This window comes from Hyperolius riggenbachi, chromosome 9 (genome assembly GCF_040937935.1).
Source record: "Hyperolius riggenbachi isolate aHypRig1 chromosome 9, aHypRig1.pri, whole genome shotgun sequence".
In the NCBI taxonomy this organism is placed as follows: domain Eukaryota; kingdom Metazoa; phylum Chordata; class Amphibia; order Anura; family Hyperoliidae; genus Hyperolius; species Hyperolius riggenbachi.
The window spans coordinates 40,445,405-40,467,434 of record NC_090654.1 but is presented as its reverse complement, the minus strand read 5'-3'; the positions used below and the strand labels follow the sequence as shown (position 1 = coordinate 40,467,434).

The 22,030-nt window shown below is 46.3% G+C and overlaps 1 protein-coding gene across 6 annotated transcripts in view; it reads left to right on the top strand.

The window, feature by feature from the left end:
- LOC137532262 (calcium/calmodulin-dependent protein kinase type 1-like) overlaps window positions 1-22,030 on the top strand; it is a 247,196-nt gene that overhangs the window by 26,311 nt on the left and 198,855 nt on the right. The window contains exon 1 of one of the 6 annotated variants that reach the window (XM_068252577.1): window positions 6,118-6,249. The exons of 2 other annotated variants lie outside the window; for them this stretch is intronic. The gene's annotated coding sequence lies outside the window, so the exon portion shown is untranslated. Of the gene's footprint in view, window positions 1-6,117; window positions 6,266-20,282; window positions 20,459-21,795; window positions 21,818-22,030 lie in introns of those variants that run through there. 3 more of the 6 variants (XM_068252578.1, XM_068252579.1, XM_068252580.1) reach the window with 3 other exon arrangements.

Genomic DNA, 22,030 nt, shown 5'->3' with positions numbered 1-22,030 from the left:
GAAATAAAAACAAGCACACCTTTTGTGAATACAGTATAGGAGCACGCATAAAAGCCCTCCTTAGTTTATGCATTTTATATAGAACAGCTGCCTTTGCTGTTTAAAGTGGCCCTGAACTCTTGCACAGGACAGAAGGAAAACCTAGAGAAATCCACCCCGTATGTATTTAGGGAGTTTAGCCTGTCTAATTCCCCCCCCCCCCCCCCCCTCATCTGTGACTAAGCTGAACTAAGAAGTCTTCTCTGCTCTAAAAGATGCACAACAGCATAATAACCTATAAACAAAAACATTTTCGTTACAGCTGATATAAATCTTTAAAATAAATCTGCACTGTTTCTAATTCCTGATTCATGGAAGCTGACATATTGTTAACATCCAGTGCTTTCAAATGGGCTTATCTTCCATCTCTGCCATGGCAGTCATGTGACACAGCGGAGAGATCAGATTACGACTGGAGGGGGAATTAGACAGGCTAAACTCTCTAAATAGATACAGGGGGCATTTCTCTTTGTTTTGCTTCTGTCCTGTGCAGGAGTTCAGATCTACTTAAACAATGTAGATTGCCTGGCTGTGCTGCTGAGCTTATGGTTAGCTGCACGCTTGTTTCTGGTGTGCGATTCGGACACATTTGCAGCCAAAGAGATCAGCAGGGCTGCCAGAAAACTGTTATGTAACCGGAAATAAATATGGGCACCATCGTATACCTCTCATTTCAGTTGTCCTTTAAGGCTGAATATTATTTAGGCGCAGGCCACACCGGAGCCAAATTGCAAATGGCCAGCTGGAGCACATGGTACAAGATCCACCTGGTGGCCATGCCTCTAATGCCTGGTACACACAGTGCAACTTTCCATCAGATGGAAGATCGAAACCTTTATCTCTGACATGTCCGATCTGATTTCCAATCGTTTTTTTATCAACTTTTATACAAAATCGAACAGAAAAATGATTGGAAATCATATTGGACTGTCCGAAATCAATTTGACCGTCAATCTGATGGAAAAATTGCATCGTGTACTAGGCATAATGCCATAGACCCTGAACAAGCATGAAGATCAGGTGCGCTGACTGGTCTAGCTGAATGCTCAGACACCACTGATACATGAAAGATCAGCAGGACTGTCAGGAAACTAGTATTGTTTAAAAGGAAAATAAATATGGCAGCCTCCATATCCATCTCCGGTCTGGAGTAATTTAACATAAGATTTACTCACACACCCGATCTGCACATCTGGTCTGAGGATCGCTAATTTCAGTGCACAAAATAATTACAGATGGCATGAATCAGACCTGATGTGTAGATTGCAGATCTGCAAGTTATTCTGTCACACTCAACCAAGAGGAGGGAGTTGGAGACTTAAAGAAGAGGCAAGGATAGCCGGCAATCCAGCAGACGCATGGCAGTGATGGCATGTTATGGTTAAGGGGATTTTCTCTCTGCTAATTCCCTGTTGGACCCCTTCCAGTCTGGCTTCCGCCCTCAACACTCTACGGAAACCGTTCTCACTAAGGTTGCCAATGACCTCCTAGCTGCTAAAGCCAAAGGCAGATTTTCGGTACTAATACTCCTAGATCTGTCCTCTGCCTTCGACACTGTTGATCATACCCTACTTCTCCAGACCCTCTCAACACTGGGAATCAAGGGCCTAGCACACTCATGGCTCAACTCTTACCTGTCTGGACGTTCTTTCATGGTCTCCTATGCCAATACCAACTACTCTCCACGCCCACTGTCTGTGGGAGTACCACAAGGGTCAGTCCTTGGACCCCTCCTCTTTTCCATTTACACCCATGGCCTGGGACAGATAATAAGCTCTTTTGGGTTTCAATATCACCTCTATGCTGATGACACCCAAATTTATTGTTCTGCCCCAGACCTCTCCACACTACTATCAAAAATCCCTGAATGTCTATCTGCTGTATCTACATTTATGTCATCCCGCTTCCTTAACCAGTTCGCATTCAGTCGTTTTTCGCTTCATGCATCCGAACAATGTTCACCTCCCATTCATTAGCCTATAACTTTATTACTACTTATCACAATGAACTGATCTATATCTTGTTTTTTCCACCACCAATTAGGCTTTCTTTGCGGGGTACATTTTACTAAGAGCCACTTTACTGTAAATGCATTTTAAAAGGAAGAATAAGAAAAAAACGGAAACAAATCATTATTTCTCACTTTTCGCCAATTATAGTTTTAAAATAATACATGCCTCCATAATTAAAACCCACGTATTGTATATGCCCATTTGTCCCGGTTATTACACCATTTAAATTATGTCCCTATCACAATGTATGGCGACAATATTTTATTTGGAAATAAAAGTGCATTTTTTCCGTTTTGCATTCATCACTATTTACAAGCTTATAACAAAAAAAAAAAAATAGAAATATTTCATCTTTACATAGATATTTAAAAAGTTTAGACCCTTAGGTAAATATTTGATTTTTTTTTTTTTTCATTGTAATTTTTTTTGTTTTTTTTTAATTAAACATTTTATGTGGGTATTTTTGGGAGGGTGGGATTGAAATTGTATTTTTTTTTTTTTTTTTTGTAAATATATGTGTATTTTTATTGTTATTTAACATTTAGATGTAGTTTACTTTTTGGCCACAAGATGACAGCCATGAGTTGTTTACAGTGACGTCACTCTAAGCGTACCACGTACGCTTAGAGCGACATAGGAAGCAGAAAAAGCGTAGCTTCCGAGAGAAGCTGTCGCTTTTTCTGCGGGGGAGAGGAATCAGTGATCGGGCACCGTTGCCTGATTCACTGGCTAACAAACCGCCGGCCGGGAGCGCGCGTGCACGCGCAGGAGCGCACATGGCTTCCTGGACGTGAGTTTCACGTCCAGGAATGTCAAATAGTTAAACTCAATATGAGCAAAACGGAGATTGTGATATTTCCACCTTCACTCTCTCTTCCACCTCCCATTGTCACAATCAATGTAGATAACACCCCAATAGCATCAACCCCCAAAGCTCGTTGCCTAGGGGTAACTCTGGACTCTGAGCTCTCCTTTAAACCACATATTAACACTTTTAACTACCTCCTGCTACTTCCATCTCAAAAAACATTTCCAGAATCCGTCCCTTCCTTTCTCAAGAAGCAACTGAAATGCTTGTACATGCCCTAATCATCTCCCGTCTTGACTACTGCAACACCCTACTCTGTAGTCTACCAAAAAGCAGACTGGCACCTCTCCAATCCCTACTAAACTCTGTGGCCCGTCTCATCCACCTCTCTTCTAGATCCTCTGAGGCAGCCCCTCTCTGCCACTCCCTCCATTGGCTACCAGTTGCCCAAAGGATCCAGTTTAAACTTCTCACACTTGCATACAAAGCTCTACACAAGCTATCACCTCCATACATTTCCTCTTTAATCTCCAGATACCTCCCCGCCCGGACCCTCCGTTCCTCACAGGAGACCCTTTTGTCCTCCAGCCTAGTCACCTCCTCTCACTCTCGCATCCAAGACTTCTCACGGGCTGTCCCTCTCCTTTGGAACTCCCTCCCTCAGCCGGTTCGTCATGCCATGAGTCTGGAAACCTTCAAACGTACTCTGAAAACACACCTGTTCAGACAAGCCTATAATTTGCTCTAGGCAGCACTGAAGGCACACTGGCTCACCCACTAATCCTGGTGTTTCCTTCCCTTTTGTTTCCTCCCCACTACCCTCTAGATTGTAAGCCTGCAAGGGCAGGGACCTCCTCCTAGTGTTTCTCATACTGCTGTAATTTTAACATATGTACATGTACCAACTACATATCAACTATATATGTATCTGTATTTATTCTATACAACGTCATGACTGTACAGTGTCTTGTATTTCTTATGTATATTTGTTCCCCATTATTTGTTTGTATTATGTACAGCGCTACGGAAGATGCTGGCGCTATATAAATAAAAAAAAAAAAAAAAATAATAATAATAATAATAATAATAATAACTTGCATGTACATAAGCAGTGGGGGATTCTCAGATGTTTTTGTGGTGGGCGTTGCATTCCCTGTGACAGCAGGAATGGAACGCAGTGGATTGGGAAAGCGGGTGCCGCACACTATCTGCGCATTGCATATGGTTAAGTACAGTACAGTATACAGTCAATGAAAAGTATTTCCCTGTCTCTGTAAAGCGTGCATTTGCGGTAACTCACTCCATTGGCCATTGAAGTCAATGGCCCACTTGGGAATTGTATGTTGTATGCTTGTGTTCGCATTTTAAAACGCTTCGCTGAAGTTTATGGAAAATCAGAGGAACACTGAGCACCAAGATCCTCCGGAAACGCCAGCGAAGTTGCGACGCCAAGTGTGCTCCCAGCCTGAGGTCGGTTTCACACTGCTAACCGTTGTGAGCGTTGCGATGCCATGATGGCATCACACTGCAGCGCCCAAAAACAGCCCTCAGGGATTTCCACGTTAATACGCAGTAATCCCTTTCTGGCTGCCAGCCAAGCAGGGCGTAGGGCTCTGTAGCGCTCACTTCCTGTGGCCGAAGAAACTAATTGCGCAAAAGTGTATTGAAAAAATATGCTTCTGTGCATACGCAACGCTACCGCACAGATTTTTTAAAATATACGCGTCGCAATAGACTTGCATCATTTTCGGTTAGCCACACATTGCCACGCAAGTAGCCCACCAATGTAGAGATGCGCTCGCGTCAGGGTTGCGCTGAATACGTCACTTCTGTAGCATCACAATGGAGTGAAAGGCCCCATAGACCTACCTTGTGTAGCTTTGGCCTCCGGTAAAACAGGCCAACACTTCGCGCCAGTGTGAAAGAACATCCGGCTTTTTATCAGGGCTTTTCAGTTGCTGATCCAACATTTTCCTGGTGGTCTTGTGTGGGAAGCGATTGCTTATTTACAGAGTACTGTGTGAGGCCTGACTGGTCCGTGAGTGTGCAGACTGCCTGTCCTCCTCCTATACCCAGATAGTGCTGTGCGCTTATATACAGAGTACTGTGTGAGGCCCTGACTGTTCAGCGAGTGTGCAGACTGCCTGTCCTCTGTATATAAGCACACAGTGCTATCTGGGTATAGAAGACAGGCAGTCTGCACACTCGCTGAACAGACAGGGCCTCACACAATACTTTGTATATAAGCACACAGTGCTATCTGGGTATAGAGTACTGTGTGAGGCCTGACTGGTCAGTGAGTGTGCAGACTGCCTGTCCTCCTCCTCCTATACCCAGATAGCGCTGTGTGCTTATATACAGCGCTGTGTGCTTATATACTCTGTTAGACATTTATACATTTTAGTCATCATGTTAAATCAAATTGTAATCAGCAGTGCTGTATTTTGTATCAGTGTTCATATTCCATTGTCTGTATCATTATGTATCCCTTGTTTGTTTTCTTACATTGTACAGCGCCACGGAATAGGTTGGCGCTTTATAAATAAATAAATACAGAGTACTGTGTGAGGCCCTGACTGTTCAGTGCATGTGCAGACTGCCTGTCCTCGGCTCTATACCCAGATAGTGCTGTGTGAGTCCTGACTGTTCAGCGGGTGTGCAGACTGCCTGTCCTCCTCTATAACCAGATAGTGCTGTGTGCTTGTATACAGAGTACTGTGTGAGGCCTGACTGGTCAGCGGGTGTGTAGACTGCCTTTCCTCCTCTATACCCAGATAGTGCTGTGTGCTTATATACAGAGTACTGTGTGAGGCCCTGACTGTTCAGTGGGTGCACAGACTGCCTGTCCTCCTCTATACCCAGATAGCGCTGTGTGCTTATATACAGTGTACTGTGTGAGGCCTGGCTGGTCAGTGGGTGCACAGACTGCCTGTCCTCCTCTATACCCAGATAGTGCTGTGATGATCTGCAGCCACCTCCTCTGTTCATAGTCAACTCTAGTCCAGCTCTTGTGAAGTTAAGCAAATGTGAGAAAACCTCATCCTTATTACTGTCTAATAATTGCTCTGGATCTGCCTTCAAAGTCCTGTTTCTTTTCTGGGAAATTTAATTTTATTAATGTGCGCAGAGTGAGTTATGCATTCTGCCCGCTTCCTTCTCTTATTGGTCCTCTGTCACTAGTCATGTGATCATGACAGAATTAGTGGGCGGCTTCCACCATCACGGTGGTTCTCAGTGGTTGCCACGGTACCCTGGTGCATTTAGCTTTATCAGTGGCATCCTGTCTTCATGGCTCCAGGGGCATCACATCACATGACCTGCTGACACGTACCCCTATTGAAGCCATAGAGACTGGAGGGGGCGCCGAGGAGGTCGAACCGGGATAAACTGGTTAGAGTGCAGTCAGGTTTGCCAATCTGCATGGGGGGTGGGGGGGGGCACACCTCTGGCTACCTAATCCTAGGGAGCACATATGGCGACCTAAACCTGGGGTCACATCTAGCTACTACCGGATATGCTTGTGTATAAACCAAGATGTATTGCTCCTAAAATGCCCCCAAGAGCAAAGTCTCGGTTTATACTTGGGTCATATGTCTGGAGGTTTTCCCCTCCCTTCCAAATAGAATATCTGGACCCATATGCAATTCACTTTCTCCTGAGTTTTCTCCTAGGGGATATTTTCTAACCTGGTCATAAAATGCCTTTTAAACCACCAGCAAGCAAGGCAAAATTCAAAATAATATTAATGGTGCTTTTTTTTTTTTTTTCTCTCTCCAACTTTTAGGTTCTTTTCCAATTGTAAAATGCTTAAGTTATTTTAAAGAGAAGATGAAAATTATCTCTTAGGAGATTTCTCAGGAGAAAAAGTGAAATCCAAATGGGTGTGCAGGAGAGAGAGGAGAGGAGACCGGCACTGCAATCAGCTATTTATTCCATACTGTGACAGATGCATACAAAAAACACATATTCAATGTGAGACATGTGACATACCGGTCAGCGGAGCATAGTGGGTGCTGGGCACTGTCGGCCTCAGTGCCCAGCACCCACCGCCACCCACTATGCTCCACTGACCGGTATGTCACATGTCTCACATTGAATATGTGTTTTTTTTGTATGCATCTGTCACAGTATGGAATAAATAGCTGATTGCAGTGCCGGCCTCCTCTCCTCTCTCTCCTTCTCCTACTCAGCAATGCTATACCTTTTCACCAGAGCACGCAATCGCAGCCATATTGTTTGAAGCACAGTGGGCCCTGCCAGCTCCCTGCTCAGGTTTTCAATCATCTGCTGCAGTGCCAACCTCAATACCTCTTCACATCATAATTCCGAAATGCATATGGCCCTGGAGGTGCTGGATTGCAAAAATCAAGCACCTCATCCCCCCAGAAGATCTGCCAACCTTAGTCCACGCCTTCATCACATCCCGACTGGACTACTGCAATGCTCTCTACACTGGTCTTCCAAAAAAGGCCTTGTACCGCCTACAGCTGATACAGAATACTGCTGCCAGACTGCTAACCAACCAACCCCGTCACTGCCACATAACGCCAGTCCTGCATTCCCTTCACTGGCTACCTATAGAATGGAGGGTCCTATTCAAGATCGGCCTACTGACATTTAAATCCCTGAATAATTTAGGCCCTGGATACATGAAAGATATGTTGCAGCTGCGTAGCAATCCCCGCATTCTCAGATCAACAGGTTCTAATAATCTAGTCATACCCAGAGTCCACCTGGAAACGTTTGGTCCCAGAGCCTTCTGTCATGCTGCCCCTACGTTTTGGAACTCCTTACCTCAACAGATCAGGACAGCTCCATCCCTGGACGTGTTTAAATCCAGACTGAAAACCCACCTGTTCAATTTGGCATTTGCAGAAATATAACTTTTGTTGTGTGAATACTTCATCCTACTAATTACTGAATCTGAGAGAGCCTAAGCACTTTGAGTCCTATGGGAGAAAAGCGCTATAGAAATGTTATTGTATTGTATTATTATTGGTGTCTAGTGGTCCCCCTTCCCCCCCTCCCCCCCCCCCCCCCATAGTGTGATTGTCTGTAGGCTGACCACTCTCTCACTCCTCTCTCCCTGCATCCCCTTGCAGAGCACTGGTAGTGTTGGCGGTGGAAACACACTAACTAGACACTAGGCAATGTATTGGGGAGGTGGGAACCACTAGACACCACCTATGCTGTATGCATGCGATAATCGCGAATGACGAACGCAATAGAAACCGCGGCCATGCCCCCCCATCAACATGAAGATGTTAACCCCTGGTGCCCATGCTCTAATACTTTACCTTTCTGGTGTCCGCTGCTGTCTCCGCACTCTTCTTCCACATTTGCGTGCAATGTGGTTGCCGACCTATTGCATATGGGATGTATATGTCCAACCTACATTTCTGATCTTACTCAGAGATGCACACCAAGCCGCTCACTCCGCTCCTCCAATGAACTTCGCCTGACCGTCCCCCCCGCATCACCCAGTCCCATGCACGCCTCCAAGACTTCTCAAGAGCCGCTCCAACACTATGGAACTCCCTACCTCCACCCATTAGGGCAGCCCCCTCCTTCAACACCTTCAAGAAGGCCCTCAAAACTCACCTTTTCACTCTGGCCTTCACAAGTGCTCTAAACCCACAGCTGAACTCTGGTCCCCTACCTTTCGTGTCCTAACCTCTCCCTCTAGATCAGGGGTGTCAAACTCAAATACAAAGTGGGCCGCAATTATACACTGGGAACTAGTCACGGGCCGAAATTGCCCGCCAACCTCAATGTCTCCTGGCCATCTTCCTCCCTTATAAAGTTCTCTGGTGTCTAGTGGTTCTCCCTCCCCTGTGCAGTTCCCTGGTGTCTAGTGACCCCCACCCTCCCCAATACAGTTTACTGCTTTCGCCCTACCTCCCATATGCCTTCCTTTGTGTTCTAGGACTGCACCTCCTAATATAGCTTCCCTGGTGGTCTAGAGTGACCAATACATAATGAAAGGTGGGGAAACCACTTGAGGGCCGAATTTAATGGCTCTGAGGGCCAAATTTGACCTGCGGGCCGGAGTTTGACATATATGCTCTAGATTGTAAGCCTTTGGGCAGGGTCCTCCTCCTTTTGTGTCCTACCTGATCATGCACCTCCATTACTGTGAACCCATGCTATGCATCTGAGTGAACCTAACTTGCCTAACCTCCATGCTCCATCCAGTGACTGACTAAGCATTACCTGGTACTCATACTATGGTGCGTGATCTGGTCTTTCTTGTATTCAGGTATTGTCATATTGCTGTATGTCACCCCTAAATATTGTCTGTAACCTAAATTAATGTCCAGTGCTGCGTAATATGTTGGCGCTTTATAAATACAATTAATAATATTAACAATAATGTGTCACACGCAGTCTACATGCTATAAAGCCGGCAACCACATAGCAGCACAAATGTGAAAGTACAGCGAGGACACAGGGCACGGCGTGACAGGTAAAGTATAACTGCATGGGCACTCAGGGGGGGCATAAAACATTAGGAGGAGGGTACAGGGGTTGGGTGGCCATAGAGCTGCAAGGCCTTGCAGCTCTAGGCAGAGATATTAGTCAGATTTAAAGGATACCCGAGGTGACATGTGACATGATGAGATAGACATGTTTATGTACAGTGCTAAGCACACAAATAACTATGCTGTGTTCCTTTTTTTCTTTCTCTGCCTGAAAGAGTTAAATATCAGGTATGTAAGTGGCTGATTCAGTCCTGACTCCGACAGGAAGTGACTACAGTGTGACCCTCACTGATAAGGAATTCCAACTATAAAAACACTTTCCTAGCAGAAAATTGTTTCTGAGAGCAAGAAAGGGTTAAGAAAGGGGAATTTCTTATCAGTGAGGGTCACACTGTAGTCACTTCCTGTCTGAGTCAGAACTGAGTCAGCCACTTACATACCTGATATTTAACTCTTCAGGCAGAGAAAGGAAAAAAGGAACACAGCATAGTTCTTTGTGTGTTAGGCACTGTACATACACATGTCTATCTCATTATGTCACATTTCAGTTCGGGTATCCTTTAAGAGCCCACAAGCCTGGTCTTGGGCACACCCCCTTCTTGGCTTGGGAGGCTGAGCAGAGTGTGATGATGTCAGCGTATGGCCCCTCCCACTAAAGTATTCAGACAAAATAGAAAGATAGCAATTTACAGTTTTCTACAGAAAAGTAGTAGAGAGGAATGGCAACGCATTTAAAGGATACCCGAACTGAAATGTGACATAATGAGATAGACATGTGTATGTACAGTGCCTAACACACAAAGAACTATGCTGTGTTCCTTTTTTCCTTTCTCTGCCTGAAGAGTTAAATATCAGGTATGTAAGTGGCTGACTCAGTTCTGCCTCAGACAGGAAGTGACTACAGTGTGACCCTCACTGATAAGAAATTCCCCTTTCTTAACCCTTTCTTGCTCTCAGAAACCATTTTCTGCTAGGAAAGTGTTTTTATAGTTGGAATTCCTTATCAGTGAGGGTCACACTGTAGTCACTTCCTGTCTGAGTCAGGACTGAGTCAGCCACTTACATACCTGATATTTAACTCTTTCAGGCAGAGAAAGAAAAAAAGGAACACAGCATAGTTATTTGTGTGCTAGGCACTGTACATAAACATGTCTATCTCATTATGTCACATGTCACCTCGGGTATCCTTTAACAGTCCTGCGAAAAGAGCAGTCTCCAGACTGACAAACACAGACAAGCAGGTCTCTGCTCTCTTACAGAATAACATGCACCCTAAGGGAAAGGTTCCTCATTCTGTTTTACACATGACAGTCTTCAAAGGGATGATAATGGAGTTCAGCATGAAAGTGGCTGATGGGCTGTGAGATAATAACTGGCTGGACACACAGCTAGCGGATGATCTGATGGACGGGCCAGTTTTGAGCTTCATGGCTTTTGTGTAAATTGTCTGCTGTGTAATTGTGTGGTGTGAAAACAGACTGCTTCCTCTTTTCAGGTTTACTTCTGTGTTGTGCTGTAATTGGAGCCGCCAGGCTGGGTGTCTGCTGAGCGAACATGCATGATGTGAGCACATGTGTACACAGCGTGGGGGGCAGATGTTCACTGCTCAGTGGCACGCTCCTGTTCTGTACAATGAATGTGTGCTGAAAGGCTGCTTTATGATTTGTACCTCCAGTGTTTACTTTATAGCCATTCATCAATCTCTCTGGATGGCTTAAAGTGCGACTCCGCTTACAGAAATAGGACACTACTGCTGATACAACTTTCATTATGGCTGAATCCTATTGACTAGGTACTCCTGCGTGGGTCATTTCCACTCTTGCATTTAACACTGATGGGTGGTGGGAGCGTGGCTCTCTGGGGACCACCTAACGCTGATTGGCGTCAAAGTGTGGTGGGCGGGATTAGCATGGAACGTGCGCTGGCGAGACACAGAGCAAGGATCAGTCATCAGCCTGCCAGCCGCAATTCAAACTGGCAGGCTGAATTACAGGAAAAAAAAAACCACAAAGGTGTACAGCGCTGTGGTCTAGCACAGCGCTGTAAAGAGGAAAGCCTTGCCACTTAAAGGAATACTGTAGGGGGGTCGGGGGGAAATGAGTTGAACTTACCCGGGGCTTCTATTGGTCCCCCGCAGACATCCTATGCCTGTGCAGCCACTCACCGATGCTCCGGTTCACTTCTGGAATTTCCGACTTTAAACTCTGAAAACCACTGCGCCTGTGTTGCCGTGTCTTCGCTCCCGCTGATGTCACCAGGAGCGTACTGCACGGGCACAGACCATACTAGGCATGCGCAGTACGCTCCTGGTGACATCAGCAGGAGCGAGGACACGGCAACGATGGCGCTGTGGTTTTCAGAGTTTAAAGTCTGAAATGCCAGAAGTAAACCGGAGGCGGGGCCCGGAGCATCGGTGAGTGGCTGCGCGGGCACAGGATGTCTGTGGGGGACCATTAGAAGCCCCAGGTAAGTTCAACTCATTTTCCCCTGAACCCCTCCCCCCCCCCTACAGTATTCCTTTAACTGTCCCCTGGAGTGGCTCACAATCTAATCCCATACATACATAGGGTGATGTCTATGTATGCATAATGTAGTGTATGGATCACAGTCAAGGCCGATTTAGGGGGGAGCCAAATAAAATTAAAAAAAAAAAAAAAAAAAAGCAATCAGAGGCCACCAAAAATTATCTATTAGTGGCAAGAAAAGAAGGTAAAATTAATTTGGGTGCTAAGTTGTATGACTGAGCTATAGAAGTGGCGAAGTGCTGATTTGTGAAAAATCGCCTTGTCACTAGAGGGGTATAAACCACTGGTCTGCAAGAGGTTGAAGTACACCTAAAGTGAGTGATATGGAGGTTGCCATATTTCCTTTTAAACATTTATAGTCAGAAAAACCCGGTAAGTTTATCAATGATGGGCCTAATGATAAAATAGCTATAAAGCGCCCTGGAAAATCACCAATGGTAATGTAAAACGTAGGTCTGTTCATAATATCATTGTGTAATCGAGCGCTCCCTGGCTTGCGTACAGACACTTTTTGACCTAAAGAAGCGTGCAGGTACCCATGAAACGCATTGTCAAGTGTATTAGTACAATGAACTAATTTTTCACTTCTGTGTATTGCGGTAGCACGTCATTGAGAGAAGCACCTCACTGCTTCACCTAAACTGCTTTTAAATTACTTTATTTGCATTTTTTGGAGGGAAATGGGGGAGGGGTGCAGGTCTATCTGGCGGCAGTAGTGTCAGCATAACACCAGAAACAAGCATGCAGCTAAACGTCAAACGCCTGATCTGCTGCATGCTTGTTCAGGGTCTACGGCTAAAAGTATTAGGCTGGTTTCACAGTGGGACGTTACAGGTGCATGTTAGAGCAGCCTGTAACGCAGCCCCACCGCACAGTAATGAAAAATCAATGGGCTGTTCACAGTGCCCACGTTGCGTTACATAGTAACGCTGCGCCACCAGACAACGTACTGCATGCAGTACTTTATAAGCGGCAGAGCCGCGTTAGACTGCTTGCACATGCTCAGTCATGTTGGGGAGGAGGGGAGAGCGGCCGGGCACATGGCTAATTAATATTCACTGCACTCAGTGACGTGCAGTGTTTACTTCCTGGAGCGGCCGCTCTGTGCAGCGATTGGCCGGGCGGGACCACGTGATGCCGCATGCGCACAAGAGTACGCATCACGGCATCACGGACGCCAGAGTGAGCTGCACAATGCGGCTCACTACGACGTCCAAAGCAGAGAGCACCAGGCGTTGCGTTAGGGGCACGTTATGCGACCATAACGTCCCCTAAAACGCAACGTCCTGGTGTGTAAGTAGCCTTCGAGTCAGAGGATCATAAGGCTAGCCAGGCAACTCGTATTGCTTAAAAATACGAAAATAAATAGATAAATAAATGGCAGCCTCTAGCTTCAGTGGTCCTTTAAGGCTTTGTTTCCACTAGTGCGGTGCGATTCCGTTGCGGAAAACACGTAAACTAATTCTAAGACAACAAGGGACGAAGCGCCCTCAAGCGAGCTGGAGGAAGCCCCAGGTTAGTTTTAAAACCTGAGACCTAGTTCATCTCAGGTACACTTTGAGGCCTCATTCACACCTAAAATCGCGAACGCAAGCATTTTGTGCGCGCGGTTTCTGGTAAAAGCGCTTTTCCAGAGCGTTTTTTCATTCACTCCCTGATGCAAGTCAGGAAGTGAACTCTTTGATCCGGAAAATAATAAATACAATGTATTCTTAAAAACGCGAAGGCAATCGCTGCATAAAGCATTTTTTTGAGCGCTTAGTGCTCTTTCTATACCTTCCATTATAGCAAAAACTGTGCTGAATGAACAGCGCACGAACCGCACTGATATGAACCTTCTCATAGACATTCATTGAACAAGCGTTTTGTGGGCCGCTGATTCCCCCCTCAGTCTGGCTTTAATTGCCAGGAAGGTGTCCGCTTGTAAGTTGCTTATCGGTGTTTATGACTAGCAGTGGCATTACAGAGATCCGCAGCCCTCCCCGCACCCCACCTTTCTTCTCACGCTTACCTTTTGATATCTCCTCTCCAGTTAATGTATTCTCTGAGCTGCTGTACAGGAATGTCCCTCTTGAGCTCAGGTAGCTGTCTGCACACAGCGCTAAGCATTGAATATTCATAAGTTGGATTAGGATCAAAGGCTGTGCAACTTCCTCGGTGTGCTGAGGCAATTAGTGAGGAGAGAAGAAGCGGCAGACAACTGGAAATACTTTTGCTTTGAATGCTTGACGTCCTCGTCTTTTTATTATTATTTAATTAATTTAAAGATTGCCTCTCATCACCGGGATGTATTTTGGTTTTTTGATTTTTGCAGATTTTAGGGACCGTCGGCATTCTGTATAGTTGGGTGAAAGCTAAGGGCTCGGAGAGAAGTGCACGCCTTGTCAGAGGCAGACGTTTTCCCGTAATGCTGGGAATACACAGGTCGATTCTGGCGCTCAATTCTGTGCCCGATTGTTTTGCCTGCTCGATTTGTTTATCTTCCGCTCATTTTTCGTATGTTTTTTTTTTTTTCAATTCACTTCAATGAGAAATCGAGCTGCAAAACGATCGAACGGCGATCGGACATGTCGGAAATTATCAAGCTCGAGCCATGTATTCCCAGCATAAGGTTGCCACACACTGATCGATGGTGACAATTGATTCCTGGCAGATTTGATCAATGTGCCTAAAATTATCCCACCCTCCAAGATATCCAACTGTTAGTAAAGGTAAATAGGCAGTTGTTCCATTTCCCGCACAATTTTCATATTTGATGCAGCTGTTGCAGAGGAATGCCCTGTGGAAAAGTCGGTCACATGACCAGAGATCTATGCACTATGTAAAGAGCTGCCAGCAGAGTGGGAGTTTTGTTCCTCTGCACAGAGCATCATCTGACCAAAAAACATGAATAGGTTTTCATGTTTTTTTCTTGCAGGCTGGTTCAGCTCGGTGTTCTCAGGAATGGGGTGGCTGGTGTTACTGCTTAGCTCCTCCCTGTTTACCTTTGAGGTATAATAGGATAGTGGGAGGAGTTTGGATGGAGCACAGACTGCTGTTCAGTTTCAGTCAAGCTGCATATGACATTCACACAGGAAGTCCGCATTGAAAACTTAGCCTGCCAGTTAGTAACATTTAATAATGCAAAAATGGTTTACGATAATAATTCTAACATTTATATAGCGCTTTCTCCTGTCTGATTTAAAGCACTTGAGAGCAGCAGCCACTAAGGGTGCTCAGTAGGTTACCCTACAATGTTCACACCACCAATGACCACACGCCTTGAGAAAGGGGGACCCTGTGAGGCCCCGAAACAATTGTCGGCTACTTGTGGATATAATGGCTCAATAAAAGAGCGTGAATTTTCTACAATTTTGGTGTGCTGATATACTTGAAGATAGACTTTTACTTTGGTATGCCTATACCATAATATCAAGCACCCAACTGCGAAGTGGTGGTGTGCCCATCCATAATCCTCAATACATTACCCTACATTGTTGTCTGGCCCAAGGACTCCTTACTAAATAGTTACTGTCCCCAGCCAGGATTTGAACCCTGTTTTACGAGGCGGTGCTCCTAACGGAATGGTCCTCAAACTAAAGCCTGCAGGGCCCCCATGCACAAAATGTATTACTTATAGGTGCGGTCAGCTACATCTTTTAATATTGGTGGTCTGCATATAGAATAGCAGTGCTGGCACCACCCATCCACATGGAAGCCAGAAAGCAGTAATTTCGCTGGTTTCCAATCACATTCCACATCAGGTGACACAGCTGTCCAATTGGACTGCAGGTTGTCACCTGGGTATGCTTTACTGTCTGGCCCGCAAAGACTTCTGCATCATCTTATGTATACTACGGCCCCCCAGCAGTCTGAAGTATGTTGACCTGGCCCTCGACCCAACACGTTTGGGGACCCCTGCCCTAACAAGTACACTATCCTGCACAAGACGTTGTACTCGCATGGACCCCCGAAAAGCGGCTTGCGTCCAGGTCCATGTTTTATGGAGGTGGTCCATCATGGCATCGCAGTGCTCTAGCTCTCCCACATTTGTGCTGGTAACTCTCACCCCTACCTTAGCTGCCACTTAAAGGGAACCCGAAGTGAGAGTTATATGGATGCTGCCATATTTATTTCCTTTCAAGGAATACCAGTTGCCTGGCAGCCCTGCTGATCCTCTGCCTCTAATATTTTTAGCCATAGACCCTGAACAAGCATCGATCGTTTTGCAGATCATGTACTCTTACTCAGCTGGTTTTACTGGATTAACCTTATGCTTATTTCAGGGTGTTGACTCAGGCACTACGTATGCTAGATCAGCAGAACTGCCAGGTAACTGGCATTGTTTACAAGGAAATAAATATGGCAGCCTCCAGCTCCCTCTCACCTCAGTTTTCCCTTAAAGCAGGGGTGTCAAACTCGAATACAAAGTGGGCCAAAATTGAACACTGGGGTTAAGTCGCGGGCCAACCTCAATGTCTACTGGCTGCTTTCCTCCCTTATAAAGTTCCCTGGTGTCTAGTGAGCCTCTCTCACCATACAGTTCCCTGGTGTCTAGAGACCCCCACCCACCCCAATACAGTTCCGTAGTGTTTAGTGCTTTCCCCCTACCTCCCTATACGGCTTCCCTGGTGTTCTACAGCTTCACCTCCAAGAAAGCTTCCCTGGTGGTCTTGAGTGGGCCAAACATGCAAAGCTTGGCCCACATTTGGCACACTTGGGGGGCCAAATGTAATGGCTCTGAGGGCCGGATTTGGCCCGCGGGCTGGAGTTTGACATGTATGCCTTAAAGGGAGAAGGGTCTATTACAGTCATGGACCTCCTCCTTGTATATTGGTTAGGGAGGGGTTGTGGTTGTGGAAATGTGGGGGGGGGGGACAAGGTAATGATACAGGGCATTGGACCTGATGCACGAACCAGCTATAAATATTGATGCGCGGATACCACGCACGGCAATAATACTGGTACTACCTCCAGCAGTGAACCCCGAGTTGCATGCATTGCTATGGCAACGCACATTACCGTAGCAACGCTTGTTCCTAGAGTATAGTGGGTCGTGCTAATAGTTCTAACGGCAGACATTGCAGAGAGAGGGGTCAGTTAGGGTTAGGCACCAATAGAGGGAGGGTTCAAGTGAGAACAGGGTTAGGTTTAGCGATGGCAAGAAAATTGGTCAAAATTCCCTATACTCTACTAACCATTGTAGAGCATTGCTAATGTTACTGATCTTCTAATAGCCGCTATCTCCACCCCCTCCCCCCCCCTCATATAGGCATCCAGAAGGTAATGGTCGGGCAATTGTGGGAATTACAGACTCTGAAAGCGAAGCAGAGGTTGGGCTTCAAAACTGAGTTAGCAATGGCAGTCTCCATATTTACTCCATATTACTTCTGGCACACCATGCAAGTCCTAGGGCTCTTTTTCCACTAGCAATTGCAAATCACAAACACCAGCGATTTTTTTCATTCATCTTGTTATGCTGATGCGTTTTTTTTTTTTTTCCCCTCCATAGGCCATGCATTTGCATTGCACAATCGCTCTCAAAATCGCTCCAGAAAGCAATTGTGCTTTGTAGAAACTCTAGGGGAAAATTCCTACCGCGGTTCCTGTGTTAAATTGGCAACCCAAGTTATATAAAAATTGCTAGGGTTTTGCAATTTGGATCGAATCTAGTGGAAAACGGTCCTTAAATATAGCTCTGTGCGCAACATTTTAATAGTCCTCTTTAGATATAAAGTTAAAGTGGACCTGAACTCTTACACAGGACAGAAGGCAAACAGAGAGAAATGCACCCTGTATGTATTTAGAGAGTTTAGCCTGACTAATTCCCCCTCATCTGTGACTAATCACAAATTGTCATTTGATCTTCCAGCTGTCAGCTGGCTGCCTCAGCAGAGCAGCTAATTTGTAAACACATGAGGTTAACCCTATGTCAGCTTCCATGAAAACAGGAAGTAGACTCACTGCAGATGTATTGCAGGAGTTCTGTAAGTTCTGTAAGCTTTAACATTGAAATGTTTTTCTGTAAGTTACTATGCTGTTGCTTATCTTTCAGAGCAGAGAGGAAGTTCTGAGTTCAGGTCCGCTGTAAATGGTTTTTTCTTTCTTTCTTTTGCTTTCATCTGTCAGAGGGGAAGGGGGGGGGGGGGTGTTGCAGTGTGGTTACAGAGGTTTCTTGGAGGTGTTGCAGTGGGAGGTTGGGGGGGATTCCTTGCCACAGTCCTGTATTAGCTGCTTCTGTTGTCATGGAAACCTGAGAGATGGAGTTATTTAGAAAAAAAGAGGTTGATTAAATCTATTTGGTAAGAGGGAAAAAATGTGGCTAATTCTTGAATAGATGGAAATGGAGAAAAGCCGGGATTGATGTGACGCGGGAGGGATTGTATGAGGAATGCCGCCTCTTGCATCTTTTATATGTATAGAATAAGGAATGCGAGTGCGGCTTGTGGGAAGTCTGGTTTACCTGGAGACGGGAAGACCGGAAATGGAATGCAGTGGCGTTTGCTGCTAGCTATATGACTCCATACTGCAGCACAGTGCAGCTAGTTCACTGGTTATCCCGTGGGGGGCGCTGTCTTACAGGCCAGACGCAGGCACAGGTGTTTTCCTAGTCCTGGATGAGCGCTCTGTCGCACAGCTTGTTCTTATCGGTGTTTTATCTGTGAAGAGCGGTTTTCTGGATGGAGAGGTGGGGCTAACCTGCATCTCACCCACTACCTTTAATGCCTGGTACACACCATGCAATTTTCCATCAGATGAATGGGTCGAATCGATTATGTCCCACGGGTCTAATCTCATTTCCGATCGTTTTTTGATCAGAGATGCGGCCCACTGTTCCTTTAAATATCGGCTGCCCGTACATAGAATAGCAGTGTTGGAACCTCCCACACACACTGTAGAGGCCAGTGAGCAGTCATTCGCTGGCTTCCAATTCTGCATCAGGTGACACTGCTGTCCAATTGGACGGCAGGTTGTCACCTGGGTATGCTTCACCGTCTGGTGCACAAAGACGTTATTCGGCCACCGCATGACTTTATGGCTGCTGCTGCTGGGAGTTCTCCTCCAGACATGATTGGGGGAATCAATGCCTAGATTCAATGTAATTTTTTTAACATCTTATGTACCGGTGTACTCCCCCCCCCCCCCCCCCCCCCCCTCTGATATACAGTATAAGTAGATAAATACTTGTTCAACTTAAATATGTTTTTTTTCTTTTCCCCTGGGATAGTATGACTGTGCCTGCTGCTTTAACAAAAGCCAAATAGATGTACAACAGCGGTCATGCGACTGTCACTGATTCCTTTAGAGATTGAGAGGTTCTAAGTTGTGTTTTACTAGAAAAAAAAAAACAACGTTTTGTAAGAAATAATAATGTGTTTTACTAGATAAACTTCTACAGCAGGAGTGCCAAACTCCAATACAAAGTGGGCGAAAATTGTATGCTGGGACCAAGTCGTGGGCCGACCTCAATGTCTACTGGCCACCTTCCTCCCTTATAAAGTTCCCTGGTGACTAATGGCCCCCTCCCCCCCCCCCCGCCTGTACAGTTCACTGGTGTCTAGAGGCCCCCACACTACCCTTTATAGTTCCCTAGTGTTAAAGTGAACCTTAAGTCAGACAGGCTCGTCAGGACTGACCACGCGTAGCTTTTTCCGCATTCCCGACTGCAATTAGCGCTATTGCGGGCCGCAACGCGGACGAAATACGTGTTGCCGCATATCTATGCGTTCATAATGCGGCAACGCGTATTTTTGTACGCGTTGCGGCCCGCAATAGCGCTAATTGCAGTCGGGAATGCGGAAAAAGCTATGCGTGGCCAGTCCTGATGGGCCTGTCGGCAGAAACGAAACTAGATGGCAGTGGGGGACCAGAGTGGCTGCGAGGGCACAGGACTGCTGCAGGGGGCTGATAAAAGCCCCAGGTAAGTAAAACTGATATATATTTTTTTTTTCTGGCTTAAGTGTCTCTTTCCCCCTACCTCCACCATATGACTTCCCTGGTGTTTTAGGCCTTCACCTCCAATATAGCTTCCCTGGTGGCCTACAGTGGGTCAAACAATGCAAAGTGGGGAAATCACTTGAGGGCCAAATTTAATGGCTCTGAGGGCCAGATTTGGCCCATGGGCCGGAGTTTGACATGCATGCTCTAGACTGGGACAGGGGTCAGTAGAGTACAGCTGTGGTGCACAGGGGGAGTTGCAGTGCAGTAGCAGCACCGCACCCTCTGTATCCCTTTCACTCCTGGCTGTTTCTATGCTTGTTGAGGCTTTGGCACGGAGCATCTGATGAGAGCCTGTAACACGTTTGCCAGTTATGGCTGGTACAGGAGATCTCCGTTTGTTGTTGTGGGTTGTATGGCCAGAAACAGGAAGGAAGCCGAAGTCACCAGAGACCTCTGTTTCTGTGGTGTGAAAACACTGCATGGTAGGAAATGCTTGTTTATCTGTCAGTCCATCCAGCAACACAGCTCTGCAAAGGGCCCAAAGAATCCACCACGCCTGGCGCTGGCCATCCCGGCCTCAATGGGCGCAGTGCCTGTGCAGACCTCCTACTGACGCCTGAGGTGATCACTACTCCAGCTGTGTGCACATGCCTGAAGTCTAGAGATCATATGGTGAGAAGCCAACTCCTTTACCTGTACATGTGGGAAAGAGCCTGGGGCAGGGATCACGCTTGTTGTGCAGTGAGAGGTATATGGAGGTTGCCATATTTATTTCCTTTTAAACAATACCAGTTGCCTGGCAGCCCTGCTGATGTATTTGGCTGCAGTCGTGTCTGAATAACACCAGAAACAAGCATGCAGCTAATCTTGACAGATCTGACATTGTCAGAATCACCTGATCTGCTGCATGCTTGTTCAGGGGCTATAGCTAATAGTATTAGAGGCAGAGGATCAGCAGGACAGCCAGGCAACTGGTATTGCTTAAACGGAAACAAATATGGCAGCCTCCATATCCCTATCGCTTCAGTTGTTTAAGCATTGTACACATGCTAGATGACTCTTGGCCAGGGCAAGGCTGAGAATAGAGCATGTGTTTAGCTGACTTGTTTTTTGACTGTCCATTGCTCTCATACTCGCACACCTTGCCAGGCTGCGCTCGCTTGTACGCCGCTTCACTGCACTTTCCACTTCCCACCATTGAGCAGCATACGCATAATGCCTTAAAGGGATACTGTAGGGGGAAAATTAGTTGAACTTACCCGGGGCTTTTAATGGTCCCCCGCAGGCATCCTGTGCCTGCGCAGCCACTCCCCAATGTTCCGGCCCCGCCTCTGGTTCACTTCTGGAATTTCAGACTTTAAAGTCTAAAAACCACTGCGCCTGCGTTGCCGTGTCCTCGCTTCCCCTACTGGGCCTGCGCAGTACGCTCCTGGTGCCATCAGCGGGAGCGAGGACACGGCAACGCAGGCGCAGTGGTTTTCAGACTTTAAAGTCTGAAATTCCAGAAGTGAACCAGAGGTGGGGGCGGAACATTGGGGAGTGGCTGCGCAGGCACAGGATGCCTGCGGGGGACCATTAAAAGCCCCGGGTAACTTCAACTAATTTTCCCCTGACCCCTCTACAGTGTCCCTTTAAATTACACTTCATCGCTTTTAGGATTTTCCTAATAATCTCAGTTTGGAGATTTCGGATCTCAGGCACTTTGCTTAGAGGCAGGCTCACTCTAGCAATCCATTGGAGCGGTGGTGCACCACAACAACCAGCAGCTGTGCTGATTAGTGCAGATCACAGGCAGTTGATTGGGTGTTTGAATGGCAACAGGTTCTCTTTGCACAGCGCAACATTTGGCCGGAACGGTGATATAAATTTAGGAAGCTCTTTTGCTGCTGTTGCAGAAATGGCTGCAGGCGTTGCAGTGACAGAGGCATTCATTAGAATTCTTCATCTTTTCCGAGGAATCTCAGGAAATGCTTTAGCAAACTATTCTGTACGTCTTCAGATTACCAAGTCGTGTATAGCTGCAAGGTGAAGGTAAGCAGAGCTCGCTGCACGGAAGTAGTGCTAGTCCTGTGTGGCAATACAGCTTGTTCTGATCAATTTATATCACTGATAATAGTAGCTGGTCAGCAGCATCTCCACCAGCTGTTACTTCCAGAGCTGCAGAGAGCTCGGTTGGTGGCCTCTTCCTTTGCACTCTGCTCTATTCAAATCAAAGATGACTTTATTGGCATGACCAAGTACAGA